General features: G+C 38.8%; 1 long non-coding RNA gene across 1 annotated transcript; it reads right to left on the reverse strand.

Moving 5' to 3' along the window:
• Positions 1-602: 602 nt before the first annotated feature.
• Positions 603-18,519, reverse strand: LOC125801629 (uncharacterized). Its single transcript, XR_007438840.1, has 3 exons — positions 17,817-18,519; positions 6,659-7,466; positions 603-1,418 (listed from the first exon to the last, which is right to left on the reverse strand). It is a non-coding gene; the product is annotated as an uncharacterized LOC125801629 (long non-coding RNA).
• Positions 18,520-24,150: the final 5,631 nt, after the last annotated feature.

Genomic DNA, 24,150 nt, shown 5'->3' on the forward strand with positions numbered 1-24,150 from the left:
ATGACTGTGTCATGGTTTCACTTTGGTCTAGTGTTGCGTCTCCATTAAATTAATTGTCCGCCATTACGTCATCGTTTCAGCTATCGACTATTCCTTCGCAATTTATCACCATGTATGTCTGGAGCCTATCCATACCAAATTTAGAGGTAATATGACAAAGACTCTAGGAGGAGTTTGAATGAGTTCGTGAAAAATGTGTAAAAATTCCACAAATTTCAAAATGGCCGACTTCCTGTTGGGCGGAGCTAATACAAGCCAAAGGGTAATATGTGCGGGATGATAGTTTCTATGTTGTTGCCAAAAATCGAGAATATTGGAGAAATTTTGAGACAGCTACAGCTAATTTAATGGCCTAAACAAAATAGGGGGCGCTGTAGAGTCCTCTAGCTACACATGAGAAAAACGACAAAATATTCCTAAATCATTTCAAAGACTTATTGAATCTGCCAATCATCAAGAGGCTGAGAGCTTTTCATAAATATGATATAAAATAGGTGGCGCTAGAGAGCTGATGAAAGACGAATTTACGAAATTCCAACTTATGGTCAAAGTATGGCCAAGGCCAAATAGCTCTGTAAAATTTTAGGAGTTTTCAAACATCCTAACCACTCCGAAACCCAGCGGGAAACTTTTTATTTTGCAACTTCCTGTCAAAATGGCCGACTTCCTGTTGGGCGGAGTCAAATAAAACCTAGTGATTCTTGTTGTTTATGAGGAGGTCAATGAGCGTACCAAAGTTGGTGCACGTTGGACAAACTTCGTCCCGGCCACTGCCGACGTTTGGGGGCGCTATAGAGCTCCTGAACAACGCCAAAGTCCAGCCTCTATGGAACTTTAAAATTTTCGCCGAGCTTGAGGCCTGTGCCAAAATGCGTGAGTTTTCGAGTATCGGAAATGCCTCAAAAATGGACGCAAAGAGGCAGAATAATAATAATAATAATAATAAACGGACCAAAAACAATAGGGCTTTGCACCTCCGGTGCAGGCTTCGCCTGCGCCTTCGGTGCTCGGGCCCTAATAATAAACGGACCAAAAACAATAGGGCTTTGCACCTCCGGTGCAGGCTTCGCCTGCGCCTTCGGTGCTCGGGCCCTAATAATAACGAGTTGTCCCCCTGTCACAGGGGGACGTAGGGCCCTCGCACAACAGCGCAAATCGTACCGGGCCAAACTGAGAAACCGGTAAAAGTAATTTTGAGGTCTTATTGAGTGTGCCAATTTTCAAGAGTTTTCTATCCTGTTAAACATGTGAAATATCCATTTAAAATACAGGTGGCGCTATAGCGCTGTTAAAATACATGCATTTGAAATTCTAATTCTACATCAAACAACAGCCTCAGATAAGCAGGACGGTCAAATTCTGTGAGTTTTTCTCTGTTATAACCTCCTCAAAACACCTGGCATTACCTAGGTTTTGACCTCCTGTTTTGATGTGGCATCTCACAAATTCAACCATCTGCCATTTCATCCTCGTTTGAGATATCGACTATTCCTTCACAATTTATCATCAGATATGTTCAATGTTTATTTTTACCAAATACCAAGAGAATTCAACAAATTTGCTAGGAGTAGTTTGACATTATACACAAAAAATGTGTGTAAAATGCAGATATTTCAAAATGGCCGACTTCCTGTTGGGTGGAGTCAGTCCTACCAATGCTGAAAACGTGTCTAATGATGTCTTTTGTGTTTTTGCCAAGTTTCATGAATTTTCAATAATCTGTTTTCTGACCGTGTCATGGTTTCACTTTGGTTTAGTGTTGCGTCTCTAGTGAATCAATTACTCGCCATTGGGTCACCGTTTTACCGATCAACTAATCCTTTGACAGTTATCATCAAATATGTCTGTTGTTCATTTACAGTGAAATAAGAGGTAATCTGACAAAGACTTTAGGAGCAGTTTAAATGAGTTTGTGAAAAATGTGTAAAAATATTACAAATTCCAATATGGCCGACTTCCTGTTGGGCGGAGCTAATACAAGCCAATTGCAAATATGTGCAGGGTCATACTATCTACGATCCTACCAAAATTTGAGAAGATTAGACAAATTGTGACACATCCACAGCTAATTTATTAAACGAATGAATTAGGGGGCGCTATAGAGTCCGCTAGCTACACATGAAAAAATTATCACAATATTTGTAAAGTGTTTTTAGATCTTATGGAATCTGACAGTTTTCAAGAGTTTTTGAGCATTTCCGTAATGTCAAATATGCATTGAAACCTAGGTGGCGCTATAGAGCCAATGAAATATGTATATATGAAATTTAAATTTTTAATCAAAGGACCGCTTAAATCAAGCAGGCCTGTAAAGTTTCGTGAGTGTTCAACCTGTTTAACCTCCTCAAACACCTACCAACACCAGAATGTATTTACTTCCTATTTTAATGGGGTATCTCCAGCAATTCAACTGTCCGCCATTTCGTCCTCGTTTAAGATATCGACTATTCCTTCGCAATTTATCATCACGGATGGTAGTAGTTTATTGCTGACAAATATCAAGAGTATTCAACAAATTCCCTAGGAGGAGTTCGACAAAGTATGCAAAAAATGTGTGTAAAATGCACGTTTTTCAAAATGGCCGACTTCCTGTTGGGCGGAGTCAATCATATCAACACTGAAAACGTGTGTAATGATGTCTTTTATGTTTTTGCCAAGTTTCATGAATTTCCAAGCAGCTGTGTTCTGACCATGCTAATGTTTCTATTTGGTTTAGTGTTGTGTCTGTATTAAATCAACTGCCCGCCATTACGTCATCGTTTCAGCTATCGACTATTCCTTCGCAATTTAGCACCACGTATGTCTGGAGACTATCCACAGACCATTTAGTTGTAATCTGACAAAGACTCTAGGAGGAGTTCGAATGAGTTCGTGAAAAATGTGTAAAAATTTAACATTTTTCAAAATGGCCGACTTCCTGTTGGGCGGAGCTAATACATGCCAATGGGTATTATGTGTGGCATCGTAATATCTATGTTTCTACCAAAAATCTTGAACATTGGGGAAAATTTGAGACAGCTACCGCTAATTTATTAGCCTAAACTAAATAGGGGGCGCTGTAGAGTCATTTAGCTCCACATTAGAAAAACGATTACATTTCTCAAAATCATTTAAAGGCATTATTGGGTCTGCTTATTTAGAAGAGGCTAAGAGCTTTCTATAAATGTCATATAAAATAGGTGGCGCTAGAGAGCTGATAAATTATAAATATGAAAAATTCCAATTTTACATCAAAGTACAGCCTATGCCCAATATGTCTGTGAAATTTTATGAGTTTTCGAACATCGTAACCCACCCAAAACACCACGGGAAACTTTTTATTTTGCGACTTCCTGCCAAAATGGCCGACTTCCTGTTAGGCAGAGTCAAATAAATCCAAGTGATTCTTGATCGGTATAATGAGGTCAATGAGCGTACCAAAGTTGGTGCACATTGGACAAACTTTATCCCGGCCACTGGCAACGTTTGGGGGCGCTATAGAGCTCCTGATCAACTCCCAAGCCCAGGAACTGGGAAATTTCAAATTTTTCACCGGCTTTGATGTCTGTGCCAAAATTCAAGAGTTTTCGAGTATCAGAAAGGCCTCAAAAATGGGCGCGAAGTTTAAAAATAAAAATAATAATAATAATAATAATAATAATAAACGGACCAAAAACAATAGGGCTTTGCACCTCCGGTGCAGGCTTCGCCTGCGCCTTCGGTGCTCGGGCCCTAATAATAACGAGTTGTCCCCCTGTCACAGGGGGACGTAGGGCCCTCGCACAACAGCGCAAATCGTACCGGGCCAAACCGAGAAACCGGTGAAAGTAATTTTGAGGTCTTATTAAGTGTGGTAATTTTCAAGAGTTTTCTATCTTGCCAAAAATGTGAAATGCCCATTTAAAATACAGGTGGCGCTATAGAGCTGTTAAAACACATATATTTGAAATTCTAATTCTAGATCAAACAACAGCCTCAGATAAGCAGACCGGTCAAAGTTTGTGAGCTTTTCTCTCTTATAACGTCCTCAAAACTCCTAGCATTACCTATGTGTCAACCTCCAGTTTTGATGTGGCATCTCAAACATTCAACCGTCCGCCATTCCCTCCTCGTTTGAGATATCGACTATTTCTTCACAATTTATCATCAGATATGTTCAATGTTTATATTTACCAAATACCAAGAGAATTCAACAAAATTTCTAGGAGTAGTTTGACAACATACGCAAAAAATGTATGCAAAATTCAGATATTTCAAAATGGCCGACTTCCTGTTGGGCGGAGTCAGTCCTACCAATACTGAAAACGTGTCTAATGATGTCTCTTGTGTTTTTGCCAAGTTTCAGGAATTTTCAATCATCTATGTTCTGACCGTGTCATGGTTTCACTTTGGTTTAGTGTTGCGTCTTTAGTCAATCAATTGACTGCCATTACGTCACCGTTTTAGCGATCAACTATTCCTTTGGTGATTTTCATCAACTGTGTCTGATGTTCATTCACAGCTAATTTAGAGGTAATCTGACAAAGACTTTAGAAGCAGTTTAAATGAGTTTGTGAAAAAAGTGTAAAAATATTACAAATTCCAATATGTCCGACTTCCTGTTGGGCGGAGCTAATACAAGCCAATTGCAAATATGTGCAGGGTCATACTATCTACGATGCTACCAAAATTTGAGAAGATTAGACAAATTTTGACACATCCACAGCTAATTTATTAAACAAACGAATTAGGGGGCGCTGTAGAGTCTGCTAGCTATACATGAAAAAATTGTCAAAATATTTGTAAAGTGTTTTTAGGTCTTATGCAATCTGTCAATTTTCAAGAGGTTTTGAGCATTCCCGTAATGTCAAATATGCATTGAAACCTAGGTGGCGCTATAGAGCCAATGAAATACGTATACAAGAAATTTTAATTTCAGATGAAAGTACTGCTTAATTCAAGCAGGCCTGTAAATTTTGAGAGTTTTCAACCTTTTTAACCTCCTCAAACACCTACTAACACCAGAATGTATTCACTTCCTGTTTTAATGGGGCATCTCAAGCAGTTCACCTGTCCGCCATTTCGTCCTCGTCTAAGATATCGACTATTCCTTCGCAATTTATCATCACGGATGGTAGTAGTTTATTACTGACAAATATCAAGAGTATTCAACAAATTCCCTAGGAGGAGTTCGACAAAGTATGCAAAAAATGTGTGTAAAATGCACATATTTCAAAATGGCCGACTTCCTGTTGGGCGGAGTCAATCATTCCAATACTAAAAACGTGTCTTATGATGTCTCTTGTGTTTTTACCAAGTTTCATGATTTTTCAATCATCTGTTTTATGACCGTGTCATGGTTTCACTTTGGTCTAGTGTTGCGTCTCCATTAAATTAATTGTCCGCCATTACGTCATCGTTTCAGCTATCGACTATTCCTTCGCAATTTATCACCATGTATGTCTGGAGCCTATCCACGCCCAATTTAGAGATAATCTGACAAAGACTCTAGGAGGAGTTTGAATGAGTTGGTGAAAAATGTGTAAAAATTCCACAAATTTCAAAATGGCCGACTTCCTGTTTGGCGGAGCTAATACCAGCCAATGGGTAATATGTGCGGGATGATACTTTCTATGTTGTTGCCAAAAATCGAGAATATTGGAGAAATTTTGAGACAGCTACAGCTAATTTAATGGCCTAAACAAAATAGGGGGCGCTGTAGAGTCCTCTAGCTACACATGAGAAAAACGACAAAATATTCCTAAATCATTTCAAAGACTTATTGAATCTGCCAATTATCAAGAGGCTGAGAGCTTTTCATAAATATGATATAAAATAGGTGGCGCTAGAGAGCTGATGAAAGACGAATTTACGAAATTCCAACTTACGGTCAAAGTATGGCCTAAGCCAAATAGCTCTGTAAAATTTTAGGAGTTTTCAAACATCCTAACCCCTCCGAAACCCAGCGGGAAACTTTTTATTTTGCAACTTCCTGTCAAAATGGCCGACTTCCTGTTGGGCGGAGTCAAATAAAACCTAGTGATTCTTGTTGTTTATGAGGAGGTCAATGAGCGTACCAAAGTTGGTGCACGTTGGACAAACTTCATCCCGGCCACTGCCGACGTTTGGGGGCGCTATAGAGCTCCTGAACAACGCCAAAGTCCAGCCTCTATGGAACTTTAAAATTTTCGCCGAGCTTGAGGTCTGTGCCAAAATGCGTGAGTTTTCGAGTATCGGAAATGCCTCAAAAATGGACGCAAAGAGGCAGAATAATAATAATAATAATAATAATAATAATAATAAACGGACCAAAAACAATAGGGCTTTGCACCTCCGGTGCAGGCTTCGCCTGCGCCTTCGGTGCTCGGGCCCTAATAATAATAACGAGTTGTCCCCCTGTCACAGGGGGACGTAGGGCCCTCGCACAACAGCGCAAATCGTACCGGGCCAAACCGAGAAACCGGTAAAAGTAATTTTAAGGTCTTATTGAGTGTGCCAATTTTCAAGAGTTTTCTATCCTGTTAAACATGTGAAATATCCATTTAAAATACAGGTGGCGCTATAGCGCTGTTAAAATACATGTATTTGAAATTCTAATTCTACATCAAACAACAGCCTTAGATAAGCAGGCCGGTCAAATTTTGTGAGTTTTTCTTCGTTATAACCTCCTCAAAACACCTGGCATTACCTAGGTTTTTACCTCCTGTTTTGATGTGGCATCTCACAAATTCAACCATCTGCCATTTCGTCCTCGTTTGAGATATCGACTATTCCTTCACAATTTATCATCAGATATGTTCAATGTTTATTTTTACCAAATATCAGGAGAATTCAACAAAATTTGCTAGGAGTAGTTTGACAACATACGCAAAAAAAATTATGTAAAATGCAGATATTTCAAAATGGCCGACTTCCTGTTGGGCGGAGTCAGTCCTACCAATGCTGAAAATGTGTGTAATGATGTCTTTTGTGTTTTTGCCAAGTTTCATGAATTTTCAATAATCTGTTTTCTGACCATGTCATGGTTTCACTTTGGTTTAGTGTTGCGTCTCTAGTGAATCAATTGCTCGCCATTGGGTCACCGTTTTACCGATCAACTAATCCTTTGGCAGTAATCATCAAATATGTCTGTTGTTCATTTACAGCGAAATAAGAGGTAATCTGACAAAGACTTTAGGAGCAGTTTAAATGAGTTTGTGAAAAATGTGTAAAAATCTTACAAATTCCAATATGGCCGACTTCCTGTGGGGCGGAGCTAATACAAGCCAATTGCAAATATGTGCAGGGTCATACTATCTACGATCCTACCAAAATTTGAGAAGATTAGACAAATTTTGACACATCCACAGCTAATTTATTAAACGAACCAATTAGGGGGCGCTGTAGAGTCCGCTAGCTATACATGAAAAAATTGTCAAAATATTTGTAAAGTGTTTTTAGGTCTTATGCAATCTGTCAATTTTCAAGAGGTTTTGAGCATTCCCGTAATGTCAAATATGCATTGAAACCTAGGTGGCGCTATAGAGCCAATGAAATACGTATATATGAAATTTTAATTTCAGATCAAAGTACTGCTTAAATCAAGCAGGCCTGTAAATTTTTGAGAGTTTTTAACCTTTTTAACCTCCTCAAACACCTACTAACACCAGAATGTATTCACTTCCTGTTTTAATGGGGCATCTCAAGCAATTCAACTGTCCGCCATTTCGTCCTCGTTTAAGATATCGACTATTCCTTCGCAATTTATCATCAGGTGTGTTAGTAGTTTATTACTGACAAATATCAAGAGTATTCAATAAATTCCCTAGGAGGAGTTCGACAAAGTATGCAAAAAATGTGTGTAAAATGCACATATTTCAAAATGGCCGACTTCCTGTTGGGCGGAGTCAATCATTCCAATACTAAAAACGTGTCTTATGATGTCTCTTGTGTTTTTACCAAGTTTCATGAATTTTCAATCATCTGTGTTATGACCGTGTCATGGTTTCACTTTTGTTTAGTGTTGCGTCTCCATTAAACTAAATGCCTGCCATTACATCATCGTTTCAGCTATCGACTATTCCTTCGCAATTTATCACCATGTATGTCTGGAGCCTACCCACGCCCAATTTAGAGATAATCTGACAAAGACTCTAGGAGGAGTTTGAATGAGTTCGTGAAAAATGTGTAAAAATTCCACAAATTTCAAAATGGCCGACTTCCTGTTGGGCGGAGCTAATACCAGCCAATGGGTAATATGTGCGGGATGATACTTTCTATGTTGTTGCCAAAAATCGAGAATATTGGAGAAATTTTGAGACAGCTACAGCTAATTTAATGGCCTAAATAAAATAGGGGGCGCTGTAGAGTCATCTAGCTACACATGAGAAAAACGACAAAATATTTCTAAATCATTTCAAAGACTTATTGAATCTGCCAATTATCAAGAGGCTGAGAGCTTTTTATAAATGTGATATAAAATAGGTGGCGCTAGAGAGCTGATGAAACACGAATTTACGAAATTCCAACTTAAGGTCAAAGTTTGGCCTAAGCCAAATAGCTCTGTAAAATTTTAGGAGATTTCAAACATCTTAACCCCTCCGAAACCCAGCGGGAAACTTTTTATTTCGCAACTTCCTGTCAAAATGGCCGACTTCCTGTTGGGCGGAGTCAAATAAAACCAAGTGATTCTTGTTGTTTATGAGGAGTTCAATGAGCGTACCAAAGTTGGTGCACGTTGGACAAACTTCATCTCGGCCAATGCCGATGTTTGGTGGCGCTATAGAGCTCCTGAACCACGCCAAAGTCCAGCCTCTATGGAACTTTACAATTTTCGCCGAGTTTGAGGCCTGTGCCAAAATGCGTGAGTTTTCGAGTATCGGAAATGCCTCAAAAATGGACGCAAAGAGGCAGAATAATAATAATAATAATAATAATAACGAGTTGTCCCCCTGTCACAGGGGGACGTAGGGCCCTCGCACAACAGCGCAAATCGTACCGGGCCAAACCGAGAAACCGGTAAAAGTAATTTTGAGGTCTTATTGAGTGTGCCAATTTTCAAGAGTTTTCTATCCTGTTAAACATGTGAAATATCCATTTAAAATACAGGTGGCGCTATGGCGCTGTTAAAATACATGTATTTGAAATTCTAATTCTACATCAAACAACAGCCTTAGATAAGCAGGCTGGTCAAATTTTGTGAGTTTTTCTCCGTTATAACCTCCTCAAAACACCTGGCATTACCTAAGTTTTCACCTCCTGTTTTGATGTGGGATCTCAAAAATTCAACCATCTGCCATTTCGTCCTCGTTTGAGATATCGACTATTCCTTCACAATTTATCATCAGATATGTTCAATGTTTATTTTTACCAAATACCAAGAGAATTCATCAAATTTGCTAGGAGAAGTTTGACAATGTACACAAAAAATGTGTGTAAAATGCAGATATTTCAAAATGGCCGACTTCCTGTTGGGCGGAGTCAGTCCTACCAATGCTGAAAATGTGTGTAATGATGTCTTTTGTGTTTTTGCCAAGTTTCATGAATTTTCAATAATCTGTTTTCTGACCATGTCATGGTTTCACTTTGGTTTAGTGTTGCGTCTCTAGTGACTCAATTGCTCGCCATTGGGTCACCGTTTTACCGATCAACTAATCCTTTGGCAATTATCATCAAATATGTCTGTTGTTCATTTACAGCGAAATAAGAGGTAATCTGACAAAGACTTTAGGAGCAGTTTAAATTAGTTTGTGAAAAATTTGTAAAAATATTACAAAATCCAATATGGCCGACTTCCTGTTGGGCGGAGCTAATACAAGCCAATTGCAAATATGTGCAGGGTCATACTATCTACGATCCTACCAAAATTTGAGAAGATTAGACAAATTTTGACACATCCACAGCTAATTTATTAAACAAACGAATTAGGGGGCGCTGTAGAGTCTGCTAGCTATACATGAAAAAATTGTCAAAATATTTGTAAAGTGTTTTTAGGTCTTATGCAATCTGTCAATTTTCAAGAGGTTTTGAGCATTCCCATAATGTCAAATATGCATTGAAACCTAGGTGGCGCTATAGAGCCAATGAAATACGTATACAAGAAATTTTAATTTCAGATGACAGTACTGCTTAATTCAAGCAGGCCTGTAAATTTTCGAGAGTTTTCAACCTTTTTAACCTCCTCAAACACCTACTAACACCAGAATGTATTCACTTCCTGTTTTAATGGGGCATCTCAAGCAGTTCAACTGTCCGCCATTTCGTCCTCGTTTAAGATATCGACTATTCCTTCGCAATTTATCATCACGGATGGTAGTAGTTTTTTGATGACAAATATCAAGAGTATTCAACAAATTCCCTAGGAGGAGTTCGACAAAGTATGCAAAAAATGTGTGTAAAATGCACATATTTCAAAATGGCCGACTTCCTGTTGGGCGGAGTCAATCATTCCAATACTAAAAACGTGTCTTATGATGTCTCTTGTGTTTTTACCAAGTTTCATGATTTTTCAATCATCTGTTTTATGACCGTGTCATGGTTTCACTTTGGTCTAGTGTTGCGTCTCCATTAAATTAATTGTCCGCCATTACGTCATCGTTTCAGCTATCGACTATTCCTTCGCAATTTATCACCATGTATGTCTGGAGCCTATCCACACCAAATTTAGAGGTAATATGACAAAGACTCTAGGAGGAGTTTGAATGAGTTCGTGAAAAATGTGTAAAAATTCCACAAATTTCAAAATGGCCGACTTCCTGTTGGGCAGAGCTAGTACAAGCCAATGGGTAATATGTGCGGGATGATAGTTTCTATGTTGTTGCCAAAAATCGAGAATATTGGAGAAATTTTGAGACAGCTACAGCTAATTTAATGGCCTAAACAAAATAGGGGGCGCTGTAGAGTCCTCTAGCTACACATGAGAAAAACGACAAAATATTCCTAAATCATTTCAAATACTTATTGAATTTGCCAATTATCAAGAGGCTGAGAGCTTTTCATAAATATGATATAAAATAGGTGGCGCTAGAGAGCTGATGAAAGACGAATTTACGAAATTCCAACTTACGGTCAAAGTATGGCCTAACCTGAATAGCTCTGTAAAATTTTAGGAGTTTTCAAACATCCTAACCACTCCGAAACCCAGCGGGAAACTTTTTATTTTGCAACTTCCTGTCAAAATGGCCGACTTCCTGTTGGGCGGAGTCAAATAAAACCTAGTGATTCTTGTTGTTTATGAGGAGGTCAATGAGCGTACCAAAGTTGGTGCACGTTGGACAAACTTCATCCCGGCCACTGCCGACGTTTGGGGGCGCTATAGAGCTCCTGAACAACGCCAAAGTCCAGCCTCTATGGAACTTTAAAATTTTCGCCGAGCTTGAGGTCTGTGCCAAAATGCGTGAGTTTTCGAGTATCGGAAATGCCTCAAAAATGGACGCAAAGAGGCAGAATAATAATAATAATAATAATAAACGGACCAAAAACAATAGGGCTTTGCACCTCCGGTGCAGGCTTCGCCTGCGCCTTCGGTGCTCGGGCCCTAATAAACGGACCAAAAACAATAGGGCTTTGCACCTCCGGTGCAGGCTTCGCCTGCGCCTTCGGTGCTCGGGCCCTAACGAGTTGTCCCCCTGTCACAGGGGGACGTAGGGCCCTCGCACAACAGCGCAAATCGTACCGGGCCAAACCGAGAAACCAGTAGAAGTAATTTTAAGGTCTTATTGAGTGTGCCAATTTTCAAGAGTTTTCTATCCTGTTAAACACGTGAAATATTCATTTAAAATACAGGTGGCGCTTTAGCGCTGTTAAAATACATGTATTTGAAATTCTAATTCTACATCAAAGAACAGCCTTAGATAAGCAGGCCGGTCAAATTTTGTGAGTTTTTCTTCGTTATAACCTCCTCAAAACACCTGGCATTACCTAGGTTTTGACCTCCTGTTTTGATGTGGCATCTCACAAATTCAACCATTTGCCATTTCGTCCTCGTTTGAGATATCGACTATTCCTTCACAATTTATCATCAGATATGTTCAATGTTTATTTTTACCAAATACCAAGAGAATTCAACAAATTTGCTAGGAGTAGTTTGACAATGTACACAAAAAAAGTGTGTAAAATGCAGATATTTCAAAATGGCCGACTTCCTGTTGGGCGGAGTCAGTCCTACCAATGCTGAAAATGTGTGTAATGATGTCTTTTGTGTTTTTGCCAAGTTTCATGAATTTTCAATAATCTGTTTTCTGACCGTGTCATGGTTTCACATTGGTTTAGTGTTGCGTCTCTAGTGAATCAATTGCTCGCCATTGGGTCGCCGTTTTACCGATCAACTAATCCTTTGGCAGTTATCATCAATTATGTCTGTTGTTCATTTACAGCGAAATAAGAGGTAATCTGACAAAGACTTTAGGAGCAGTTTAAATGAGTTTGTGAAAAATGTGTAAAAATATTACAAATTCCAATATGGCCGACTTCCTGTGGGGCGGAGCTAATACAAGCCTATTGCAAATATGTGCAGGGTCATACTATCTACGATCCTACCAAAATTAGAGAAGATTAGACAAATTTTGACACATCCACAGCTAATTTATTAAACGAACCAATTAGGGGGCGCTGTAGAGTCCGCTAGCTATACATGAAAAAATTGTCAATATATTTGTAAAGTGTTTTTAGGTCTTATGCAATCTGTCAATTTTCAAGAGGTTTCGAGCATTCCCGTAATGTCAAATATGCATTGAATCCTAGGTGGCGCTATAGAGCCAATGAAATACGTATATATGAAATTTTAATTTCAGATCAAAGTACTGCTTAAATCAAGCAGGCCTGTAAATTTTTGAGAGTTTTTAACCTTTTTAACCTCCTCAAACACCTACTAACACCAGAATGTATTCACTTCCTGTTTTAACGGGGCATCTCAAGCAATTCAACTGTCCGCCATTTCGTCCTCGTTTAAGATATCGACTATTCCTTCGCAATTTATCATCAGGTGTGTTAGTAGTTTATTACTGACAAATATTAAGAGTATTCAACAAATTCCCTAGGAGGAGTTCGACAAAGTATGCAAAAAATGTGTGTAAAATGCACATATTTCAAAATGGCCGACTTCCTGTTGGGCGGAGTCAATCATTCCAATACTAAAAATGTGTCTTATGATGTCTCTTGTGTTTTTACCAAGTTTCATGATTTTTCAATAATCTGTTTTATGACTGTGTCATGGTTTCACTTTGGTCTAGTGTTGCGTCTCCATTAAATTAATTGTCCGCCATTACATCATCGTTTCAGCTATCGACTATTCCTTCGCAATTTATCACCATGTATGTCTGGAGCCTATCCATACCAAATTTAGAGGTAATATGACAAAGACTCTAGGAGGAGTTTGAATGAGTTCGTGAAAAATGTGTAAAAATTCCACAAATTTCAAAATGGCCGACTTCCTGTTGGGCGGAGCTAGTACAAGCCGAAGGGTAATATGTGCGGGATGATAGTTTCTATGTTGTTGCCAAAAATCGAGAATATTGGAGAAATTTTGAGACAGCTACAGCTAATTTAATGGCCTAAACAAAATAGGGGGCGCTGTAGAGTCCTCTAGCTACACATGAGAAAAACGACAAAATATTCCTAAATCATTTCAAAGACTTATTGAATCTGCCAATCATCAAGAGGCTGAGAGCTTTTCATAAATATGATATAAAATAGGTGGCGCTAGAGAGCTGATGAAAGACGAATTTACGAAATTCCAACTTACGGTTAAAGTATGGCCAAGGCCAAATAGCTCTGTAAAATTTTAGGAGTTTTCAAACAACCTAACCACTCCGAAACCCAGCGGGAAACCTTTTATTTTGCAACTTCCTGTCAAAATGGCCGACTTCCTGTTGGGCGGAGTCAAATAAAACCTAGTGATTCTTGTTGTTTATGAGGAGGTCAATGAGCGTACCAAAGTTGGTGCACGTTGGACAAACTTCATCCCGGCCACTGCCGATGTTTGGGGGCGCTATAGAGCTCCTGAACAACGCCAAAGTCCAGCCTCTATGGAACTTTAAAATTTTCGCCGAGCTTGAGGCCTGTGCCAAAATGCGTGAGTTTTCGAGTATCGGAAATGCCTCAAAAATGGACGCAAAGAGGCAGAATAATAATAATAATAATAATAAACGGACCAAAAACAATAGGGCTTTGCACCTCCGGTGCAGGCTTCGCCTGCGCCTTCGGTGCTCGGGCCCTAATAACGAGTTGTCCCCCTGTCACAGGGGGACGTAGGGCCCTCGCATAACAGCTCAAATCGTACCGGGCCAAACCGAGAAACCGGTGAAAGTAATTTTGAGGTCTTAATTGAGTGTGCCAATTTTCAAGAGTTTTCTATCCAAATAAACATGTGAAATATCCAATTAAAATACAGGTGGCGCTATAGCACTGTTAAAATACATGTATTTGAAATTCTAATTCTACATCAAACAACAGCCTTAGATAAGCAGGCCAGTCAAATTTTGTGAGTTTTTCTTCGTTATAACCTCCTCAAAACACCTAGCATTACCTAGGTTTTCACCTCCTGTTTTTATGTGGCATCTCACAAATTCAACCATCTGCCATTTCGTCCTCGTTTGAGATATCGACTATTCCTTCACAATTTATCATCAGATATGTTCAATGTTTATTTTTACCAAATATCAAGAGAATTCAACAAAATTTGCTAGGAGTAATTTGACAACATACGCAAAAAAATGTATGTAAAATGCAGATATTTCAAAATGGCCAACTTCCTGTTGGGCGGAGTCAGTCCTACCAATGCTGAAAATGTGTGTAATGATGTCTTTTGTGTTTTTGCCAAGTTTCAGGAATTTTCAATCATCTATGTTCTGACCGTGTCATGGTTTCACTTTGGTTTAGTGTTGCGTCTTTAGTCAATCAATTGACTGCCATTACGTCACCGTTTTAGCGATCAACTATTCCTTTGGCGATTTTCATCAACTGTGTCTGATGTTCATTCACAGCTAATTTAGAGGTAATCTGACAAAGACTTTAGAAGCAGTTTAAATGAGTTTTTGAAAAAAGTGTAAAAATATTACAAATTCCAATATGGCCGACTTCCTGTTGGGCGGAGCTAATACAAGCCAATTGCAAATATGTGCAGGGTCATACTATCTACACTCCTACCAAAATTTGAGAAGATTAGACAAATTTTGACACATCCACAGCTAATTTATTAAATGAACAAATTAGGGGGCGCTGTAGAGTCCGCTAGCTATACATGAAAAAATTGTCAAAATATTTGTAAAGTGTTTTTAGGTCTTATGCAATCTGTCAATTTTCAAGAGGTTTTGAGCATTCCCGTAATGTCAAATATGCATTGAAACCTAGGTGGCGCTATAGAGCCAATGAAATACGTATATATGAAATTTTAATTTCAGATCAAACTACTGCTTAAATCAAGCAGGCCTGTAAATTTTCAAGAGTTTTCAACCTTTTTAACCTCCTCAAACACCTACTAACACCAGAATGTATTCACTTCCTGTTTTAACGGGGCATCTCAAGCAGTTCAACTGTCCGCCATTTCGTCCTCGTTTAAGATATCAACTATTCCTTCGCAATTTACAATCACGTATGTTAGTAGTTTATTACAGACAAATATCAAGAGTATTCAACAAATTCCCTAGGAGGAGTTCGACAAAGTATGCAAAAAATGTGTGTAAAACACACTTTTTTCTAAATGGCCGACTTCCTGTTGGGCGGAGTCAGTCTTACCAATGCTAAAAACGTGTCTTATGATGTCTCTTGTGTTTTTGCCAAGTTTCATGAATTTTCAATCATCTGTGTTATGACCGTGTCATGGTTTCACTTTTGTTTAGTGTTGCTTCTCCATTAAATTAATTGCCTGCCATTACGTCATCGTTTCAGCTATCGACTATTCCTTCGCAATTTATCACCACGTATGTCTGGAGCCTACCCACGCCCAATTTAGAGATAATCTGACAAAGACTCTAGGAGGAGTTTGAATGAGTTCGTGAAAAATGTGTAAAAATTCCACAAATTTCAAAATGGCCGACTTCCTGTTGGGCGGAGCTAATACCAGCCAATGGGTAATATGTGCGGGATGATACTCTCTATGTTGTTGCCAAAAATCTAGAATATTGGAGAAATTTTGAGACAGCTACAGCTAATTTAATGGCCTAAATAAAATAGGGGGCGCTGTAGAGTCATCTAGCTACACATGAGAAAAACGACAAAATATTTCTAAATCATTTCAAAGACTTATTGAATCTGCCAATTATCAAGAGGCTGAGAGCTTTTTATAAATGTGCTATAAATTAGGTGGCGCTAGAGAGCTGATGAAACACGAATTTACGAAATTCCAACTGAAGGTCAAAGTTTGGCCTAAGCTAAATAGCTCTGTAAAATGTTAGGAGTTTTCAAACATCTTAACCCCTCCGAAACCCAGCGGGAAACTTTTTATTTTGCAACTTCCTGTCAAAATGGCCGACTTCCTGTTGGGCGGAGTCTAATAAATCAAATTGATCCTTGTTCTTTATGAGGAGGTCAATGAGCGTACCAAAGTTGGTGTACATTGGACAAACTTCATCCCGGCCACTGCCTACGTTTGGGGGCGCTATAGAGCTCCTGAACCACGCCTAAGTCCAGCCTCTATGGAACTTTAAAATTTTCGCCGAGCTTGAGGCCTGTGCCAAAATGCGTGAGTTTTCGAGTATCGGAAATACCTCAAAAATGGACGCAAAGAGGCAGAATAATAATAATAATAATAATAATAATAACGAGTTGTCCCCCTGTCACAGGGGGACGTAGGGCCCTCGCACAACAGCGCAAATCGTACCGGGCCAAACCGAGAAACCGGTAAAAGTAATTTTAAGGTCTTATTGAGTGTGCCAATTTTCAAGAGTTTTCTATCCTGTTAAACATGTGAAATATCCATTTAAAATACAGGTGGCGCTATGGCGCTGTTAAAATACATGTATTTGAAATTCTAATTCTACATCAAACAACAGCCTTAGATAAGCAGGCTGGTCAAATTTTGTGAGTTTTTCTCAGTTATAACCTCTTCAAAACACCTGGCATTACCTAGGTTTTCACCTCCTGTTTTGATGTGGGATCTCAAAAATTCAACCATCTGCCATTTCGTCCTCGTTTGAGATATCGACTATTCCTTCACAATTTATCATCAGATATGTTCAATGTTTATTTTTACCCAATACCAAGAGAATTCATCAAATTTGCTAGGAGTAGTTTGACAATGTACACAAAAAATGTGTGTAAAATGCAGATATTTCAAAATGGCCGACTTCCTGTTGGGCGTAGTCAGTCCTACCAATGCTGAAAATGTGTGTAATGATGTCTTTTGTGTTTTTGCCAAGTTTCATGAATTTTCAATAATCTGTTTTCTGACCATGTCATGGTTTCACTTTGGTTTAGTGTTGCGTCTCTAGTGACTCAATTGCTCGCCATTGGGTCACCGTTTTACCGATCAACTAATCCTTTGGCAATTATCATCAAATATGTCTGTTGTTCATTTCCAGTGAAATAAGAGGTAATCTGACAAAGACTTTAGGAGCAGTTTAAATTAGTTTGTGAAAAATTTGTAAAAATATTACAAATTCCAATATGGCCGACTTCCTGTTGGGCGGAGCTAATACAAGCCAATTGCAAATATGTGCAGGGTCATACTATCTACGATCCTACCAAAATTTGAGAAGATTAGACAAATTTTGACACATCCACAGCTAATTTATTAAACAAACGAATTAGGGGGCGCTGTAGAGTCTGCTAGCTATACATGAAAAAATTGTCAAAATATTTGTAAAGTGTTTTTAGGTCTTATGCAATCTGTCAATTTTCAAGAGGTTTTGAGCATTCCCGTAATGTCAAATATGCGTTGAAACCTAGGTGGCGCTATAGAGCCAATGAAATACGTATACAAGAAATTTTAATTTCAGATGAAAGTACTGCTTAGTTCAAGCAGGCCTGTAAATTTTCGAGAGTTTTCAACCTTTTTAACCTCCTCAAACACCTACTAACACCAGAATGTATTCACTTCCTGTTTTAATGGGGCATCTCAAGCAGTTCAACTGTCCGCCATTTCGTCCTCGTTTAAGATATCGACTATTCCTTCGCAATTTATCATCACGGATGGTAGTAGTTTTTTGCTGACAAATATCAAGAGTATTCAACAAATTCCCTAGGAGGAGTTCGACAAAGTATGCAAAAAATGTGTGTAAAATGCACATATTTCAAAATGGCCGACTTCCTGTTGGGCGGAGTCAATCATTCCAATACTAAAAACGTGTCTTATGATGTCTGTTGTGTTTTTACCAAGTTTCATGATTTTTCAATCATCTGTTTTATGACCGTGTCATGGTTTCACTTTGGTCTAGTGTTGCGTCTCCATTAAATTAATTGTCCGCCATTACGTCATCGTTTCAGCTATCGACTATTCCTTCGCAATTTATCACCATGTATGTCTGGAGCCTATCCACACCAAATTTAGAGGTAATATGACAAAGACTCTAGGAGGAGTTTGAATGAGTTCGTGAAAAATGTGTAAAAATTCCACAAATTTCAAAATGGCCGACTTCCTGTTGGGCAGAGCTAGTACAAGCGAATGGGTAATATGTGCGGGATGATAGTTTCTATGTTGTTGCCAAAAATCGAGAATATTGGAGAAATTTTGAGACAGCTACAGCTAATTTAATGGCCTAAACAAAATAGGGGGCGCTGTAGAGTCCTCTAGCTACACATGAGAAAAACGACAAAATATTCCTAAATCATTTCAAAGACTTATTGAATCTGCCAATTATCAAGAGGCTGAGAGCTTTTCATAAATATGATATAAAATAGGTGGCGCTAAAGAGCTGATGAAAGACAAATTTACGAAATTCCAACTTAAGGTCAAAGTATGGCCTAAGCCAAATAACTCTGTAAAATTTTAGGAGTTTTCAAACATCCTAACCCCTCCGAAACCCAGCGGGAAACTTTTTATTTTGCAACTTCCTGTCAAAATGGCCGACTTCCTGTTGGGCGGAGTCAAATAAAACCTAGTGATTCTTGTTGTTTATGAGGAGGTCAATGAGCATACCAAAGTTGGTGCACGTTGGACAAACTTCATCCCGGCCACTGCCGACATTTGGGGGCGCTATAGAGCTCCTGAACAACGCCAAAGTCCAGCCTCTATAAAACTTTAAAATTTTCGCCGAGCTTGAGGTCTGTGCCAAAATGCGTGAGTTTTCGAGTATCGGAAATGCCTCAAAAATGGACGCAAAGAGGCAGAATAATAATAATAATAATAACGAGTTGTCCCCCTGTCACAGGGGGACGTAGGGCCCTCGCATAACAGCGCAATTCGTACCGGGCCAAACCGAGAAAATGGTGAAAGTTGGATCCATGTGTAATTTCTCACGTAACGTGTAATGATATTGTAGCGGCCAATTTTTGAAGAGTTTGAGCATTCCTGCAATGTCAAATATGCATTGAAACCTCGGTGGCGTGATGGAGCCGATGAAATATGTATATATTAAATTTCAATTTCAGATCAAAGGACAGCGTAAGTCAAGCAGGCCTGTAAAGTTTCGTGAGTTTTCAACCTGTTTAACCTCCTCAAACACCTACCAACACCAAGATGTATTCACTTCCGGTTTTAATTGGGCATCTGAAGCAATTCAACTGTCCGCCATTTCATCCACGTTTAAGATATCAACTCTTCCATTGCAATTTATCATCAGGTATGTTAGTAGTTTATTGCTGACAAATATCAAGAGTATTCAACAAATTCCCCAGGAGGAGTTCGACAAAGTATGCAAAATATTGTGTGTAAAATGCAGATATTTCAAAATAGCGGACATCCTGTTGGGCAGTCAATCTTATCAACAATGAAAACATGCGTAATGATGTCTATTATGTTTTTGCCAAGTTTCATGAATTTTCAATCATCTGTGTTCTGACCGTGTCATTGTTTCACTTTCGTTTAGTGCTGCGTCTCTAGTAAATCAATTGCCCGCCATTACGTCACCGTTTTAGCGATCGACTATTCCTTTGGCAATTTTCATCAAATGTGTCTGATGTTCATTCACAGCTAATTTAGAGGTAACCTGACACAGACTTTAGAAGCAGTTTAAATGAGTTTGTGAAAAAAGTGTAAAAATATTAGAAATTCCAATATGGCCGACTTCTTGTTGGGCGGAGCTAATACAAGCCAATTGCAAATATGTGCAGAGTCAAAGTATCTACGCTCCTACCAACATTTGAGAAGATTAGACAAATTTTGACACATCCACAGCTAATTTATTAACCGTACAAATTAGGGGGCGCTGTAGAGTCAGCATGAAAAAATTATCACAATATTTGTAAAGTGTTTTTAGGTGTTATGGAATCTGACAATTTTCAAGAGTTTTTGAGCATTCCCGTAATGTAAAATATTCATTGCAACCTAGGTGGCGCTATAGAGCCAATAAAATACGTATATATGAAATTTCAATTTTCGATCAAAGGACCGCTTAAATCAAGCAGGCTTGTAAAGTTTTGTGAGTTTTCATACTTTGTAACCTCCTCAAACACCTACCAACACCAGAATGTATTCACTTCCTATTTTAACGGGGTATCTCAAACAATTCAACTGTCCGCCATTTCGTCCTCATTTAAGATATCAACTATTCCTTCGCAATTTATCATCAGGTATGTTAGTAGTTTATTGCTGACAAATATCAAGAGTATTCAATAAATTCCCTAGGAGGAGTTTGACAAAGTATGCAAAAAATGTGTGTAAAATGCACATATTTCAAAATGGCCGACTTCCTGTTGGGCGGAGTCAATCACACCAATGGTGACAATGTGTGTAATGATGTCTATTATGTTTCTGTAAAGTTTCATGATTTTTCAAACACCTGTGTTCTGACCATGCTAATGTTTCTATTTGGGCTAGTGTTGCGTCTCCATTAAATTAATTACCCGCTGTTACGTCGTCGTTTCAGCTATCGACTATTCCTTCGCAATTTATCACCAAGTATGTCTGAAGCCTATCCACAGACAATTTAGAGATAATCTGACGAAAACTCTAGGAGGAGTTCGAATGAATTTGTGAAAAATGTGTAAAAATTCCACAAATTCCAAAATGGCCGACTTCCTGTTGGGCGGAGCCAATGCATGCCGATTGCTTATATGTGCGGAATCATATTGTCTATGTTTCTGCCAAAAATCGAGAATATCTGAGAATTTTTGAGAAGGTCACGGCTAATTTATTAGCCCAACCAAATAGGGGGCGCTGTAGAGTCATCTAGCTACACACAACAAAAATGACAATACATATCTAAATCATTTCGAGGCCTTAATGAATCTGCCAATTATCAAGAGGCTGAGCGCTTTCCATAAATGTCATGTAAAATTGGTGGCGCTAGAGAGCTGATGAAAATCAAAAGTGCGAAATTCGAGTTCACTATCAAAGTACATCCTGAGCCAAATAAGCTTTTCAAGTTTTATGAGTTTTCGAACATCATAACCCCTCCGAAACCCAGCGGGAAACTTTATATTTTGCGACTTCCTGCCAAAATGGCCGACTTCCTGTTGGGTGGAGTCAGATAAATCCAAGTGATTCTTGTTCTTTATGAGGAGGTCAATGAGCGTACCAAAGTTGGTGCACATTGGACAAACTTCATCCCGGCCACTGCCTACGTTTGGTGGCGCTATAGAGCTCCTGAACTACGACCACGCCCATGCCTTATGTAACTTTTTCATTTTCGCTGAGTTTTAGGCCTATGCCAATTTGTATGAGTTTTCGAGTATCGGAAAGGCCTCAAAAATGGGCGAACCTGAATATAATAATAATAATAATAAACGGACCAAAAACAATAGGGCTTTGCACCTCCGGTGCAGGCTTCGCCTGCGCCTTCGGTGCTCGGGCCCTAATAATAATAAACGGACCAAAAACAATAGGGCTTTGCACCTCCGGTGCAGGCTTCGCCTGCGCCTTCGGTGCTCGGGCCCTAATAACGAGTTGTCCCCCTGTCACAGGGGGACGTAGGGCCCTCGCACAACAGCGCAAATCGTACCGGGCCAAACCGAGAAACCGGTAAAAGTAATTTTAAGGTCTTATTGAGTGTGCCAATTTTCAAGAGTTTTCTATCCTGTTAAACATGTGAAATATCCATTTAAAATACAGGTGGCGCTATAGCGCTGTTAAAATACATGTATTTGAAATTCTAATTCTACATCAAACAACAGCCTTAGATAAGCAGGCCAGTCAAATTTTGTGAGTTTTTCTTCGTTATAACCTCCTCAAAACACCTAGCATTACCTAGGTTTTCACCTCCTGTTTTGATGTGGCATCTCACAAATTCAACCATCTGCCATTTCGTCCTCGTTTGAGATATCGACTATTCCTTCACAATTTATCATCAGATATGTTCAATGTTTATTTTTACCAAATATCAAGAGAATTCAACAAAATTTGCTAGGAGTAGTTTGACAACATACGCAAAAAAATGTATGTAAAATGCAGATATTTCAAAATGGCCGACTTCCTGTTGGGCGGAGTCAGTCCTACCAATGCTGAAAATGTGTGTAATGATGTCTTTTGTGTTTTTGCCAAGTCTCATGAATTTTCAATAATCTATTTTCTGACCGTGTCATGGTTTCACATTGGTTTAGTGTTGCGTCTCTAGTGAATCAATTGCTCGCCATTGGGTCACCGTTTTACCGATCAACTAATCCTTTGGCAGTTATCATCAAATATGTCTGTTGTTCATTTACAGCGAAATAAGAGGTAATCTGACAAAGACTTTAGGAGCAGTTTAAATGAGTTTGTGAAAAATGTGTAAAAATATTACAAATTCCAATATGGCCGACTTCCTGTGGGGCGGAGCTAATACAAGCCAATTGCAAATATGTGCAGGGTCATACTATCTACGATCCTACCAAAATTTGAGAAGATTAGACAAATTTTGACACATCCACAGCTAATTTATTAAACGAACCAATTAGGGGGCGCTGTAGAGTCCGCTAGCTATACATGAAAAAATTGTCAAAATATTTGTAAAGTGTTTTTAGGCCTTATGCAATCTGTCAATTTTCAAGAGGTTTTGAGCATTCCCGTAATGTCAAATATGCATTGAAACCTAGGTGGCGCTATAGAGCCAATGAAATACGTATATATGAAATTTTAATTTCAGATCAAAGTACTGCGTAAATCAAGCAGGCCTGTAAATTTTTGAGAGTTTTTAACCTTTTTAACCTCCTCAAACACCTACTAACACCAGAATGTATTCACTTCCTGTTTTAACGGGGCATCTCAAGCAATTCAACTGTCCGCCATTTCATACTCATTTAAGATATCGACTATTCCTTCGCAATTTATCATCAGGTGTGTTAGTAGTTTATTACTGACAAATATCAAGAGTATTCAACAAATTCCCTAGGAGGAGTTCGACAAAGTATGCAAAAAATGTGTGTAAAATGCACATATTTCAAAATGGCCGACTTCCTGTTGGGCGGAGTCAATCATTCCAATACTAAAAACGTGTCTTATGATGTCTCTTGTGTTTTTACCAAGTTTCATGATTTTTCAATAATCTGTTTTATGACTGTGTCATGGTTTCACTTTGGTCTAGTGTTGCGTCTCCATTAAATTAATTGTCCGCCATTACGTCATCGTTTCAGCTATCGACTATTCCTTCACAATTTATCACCATGTATGTCTGGAGCCTATCCATACCAAATTTAGAGGTAATATGACAAAGACTCTAGGAGGAGTTTGAATGAGTTCGTGAAAAATGTGTAAAAATTCCACAAATTTCAAAATGGCCGACTTCCTGTTGGGCGGAGCTAGTACAAGCCAAAGGGTAATATGTGCGGGATGATAGTTTCTATGTTGTTGCCAAAAATCGAGAATATTGGAGAAATTTTGAGACAGCTACAGCTAATTTAATGGCCTAAACAAAATAGGGGGCGCTGTAGAGTCCTCTAGCTACACATGAGAAAAACGACAAAATATTCCTAAATCATTTCAAAGACTTATTGAATCTGCCAATCATCAAGAGGCTGAGAGCTTTTCATAAATATGATATAAAATAGGTGGCGCTAGAGAGCTGATGAAAGACGAATTTACGAAATTCCAACTTACGGTCAAAGTATGGCCAAGGCCAAATAGCTCTGTAAAATTTTAGGAGTTTTCAAACATCCTAACCACTCCGAAACCCAGCGGGAAACTTTTTATTTTGCAACTTCCTGTCA

This window comes from Astyanax mexicanus, chromosome 4 (assembly GCF_023375975.1).
Source record: "Astyanax mexicanus isolate ESR-SI-001 chromosome 4, AstMex3_surface, whole genome shotgun sequence".
Taxonomy (NCBI): Eukaryota; Metazoa; Chordata; class Actinopteri; order Characiformes; family Acestrorhamphidae; genus Astyanax; species Astyanax mexicanus.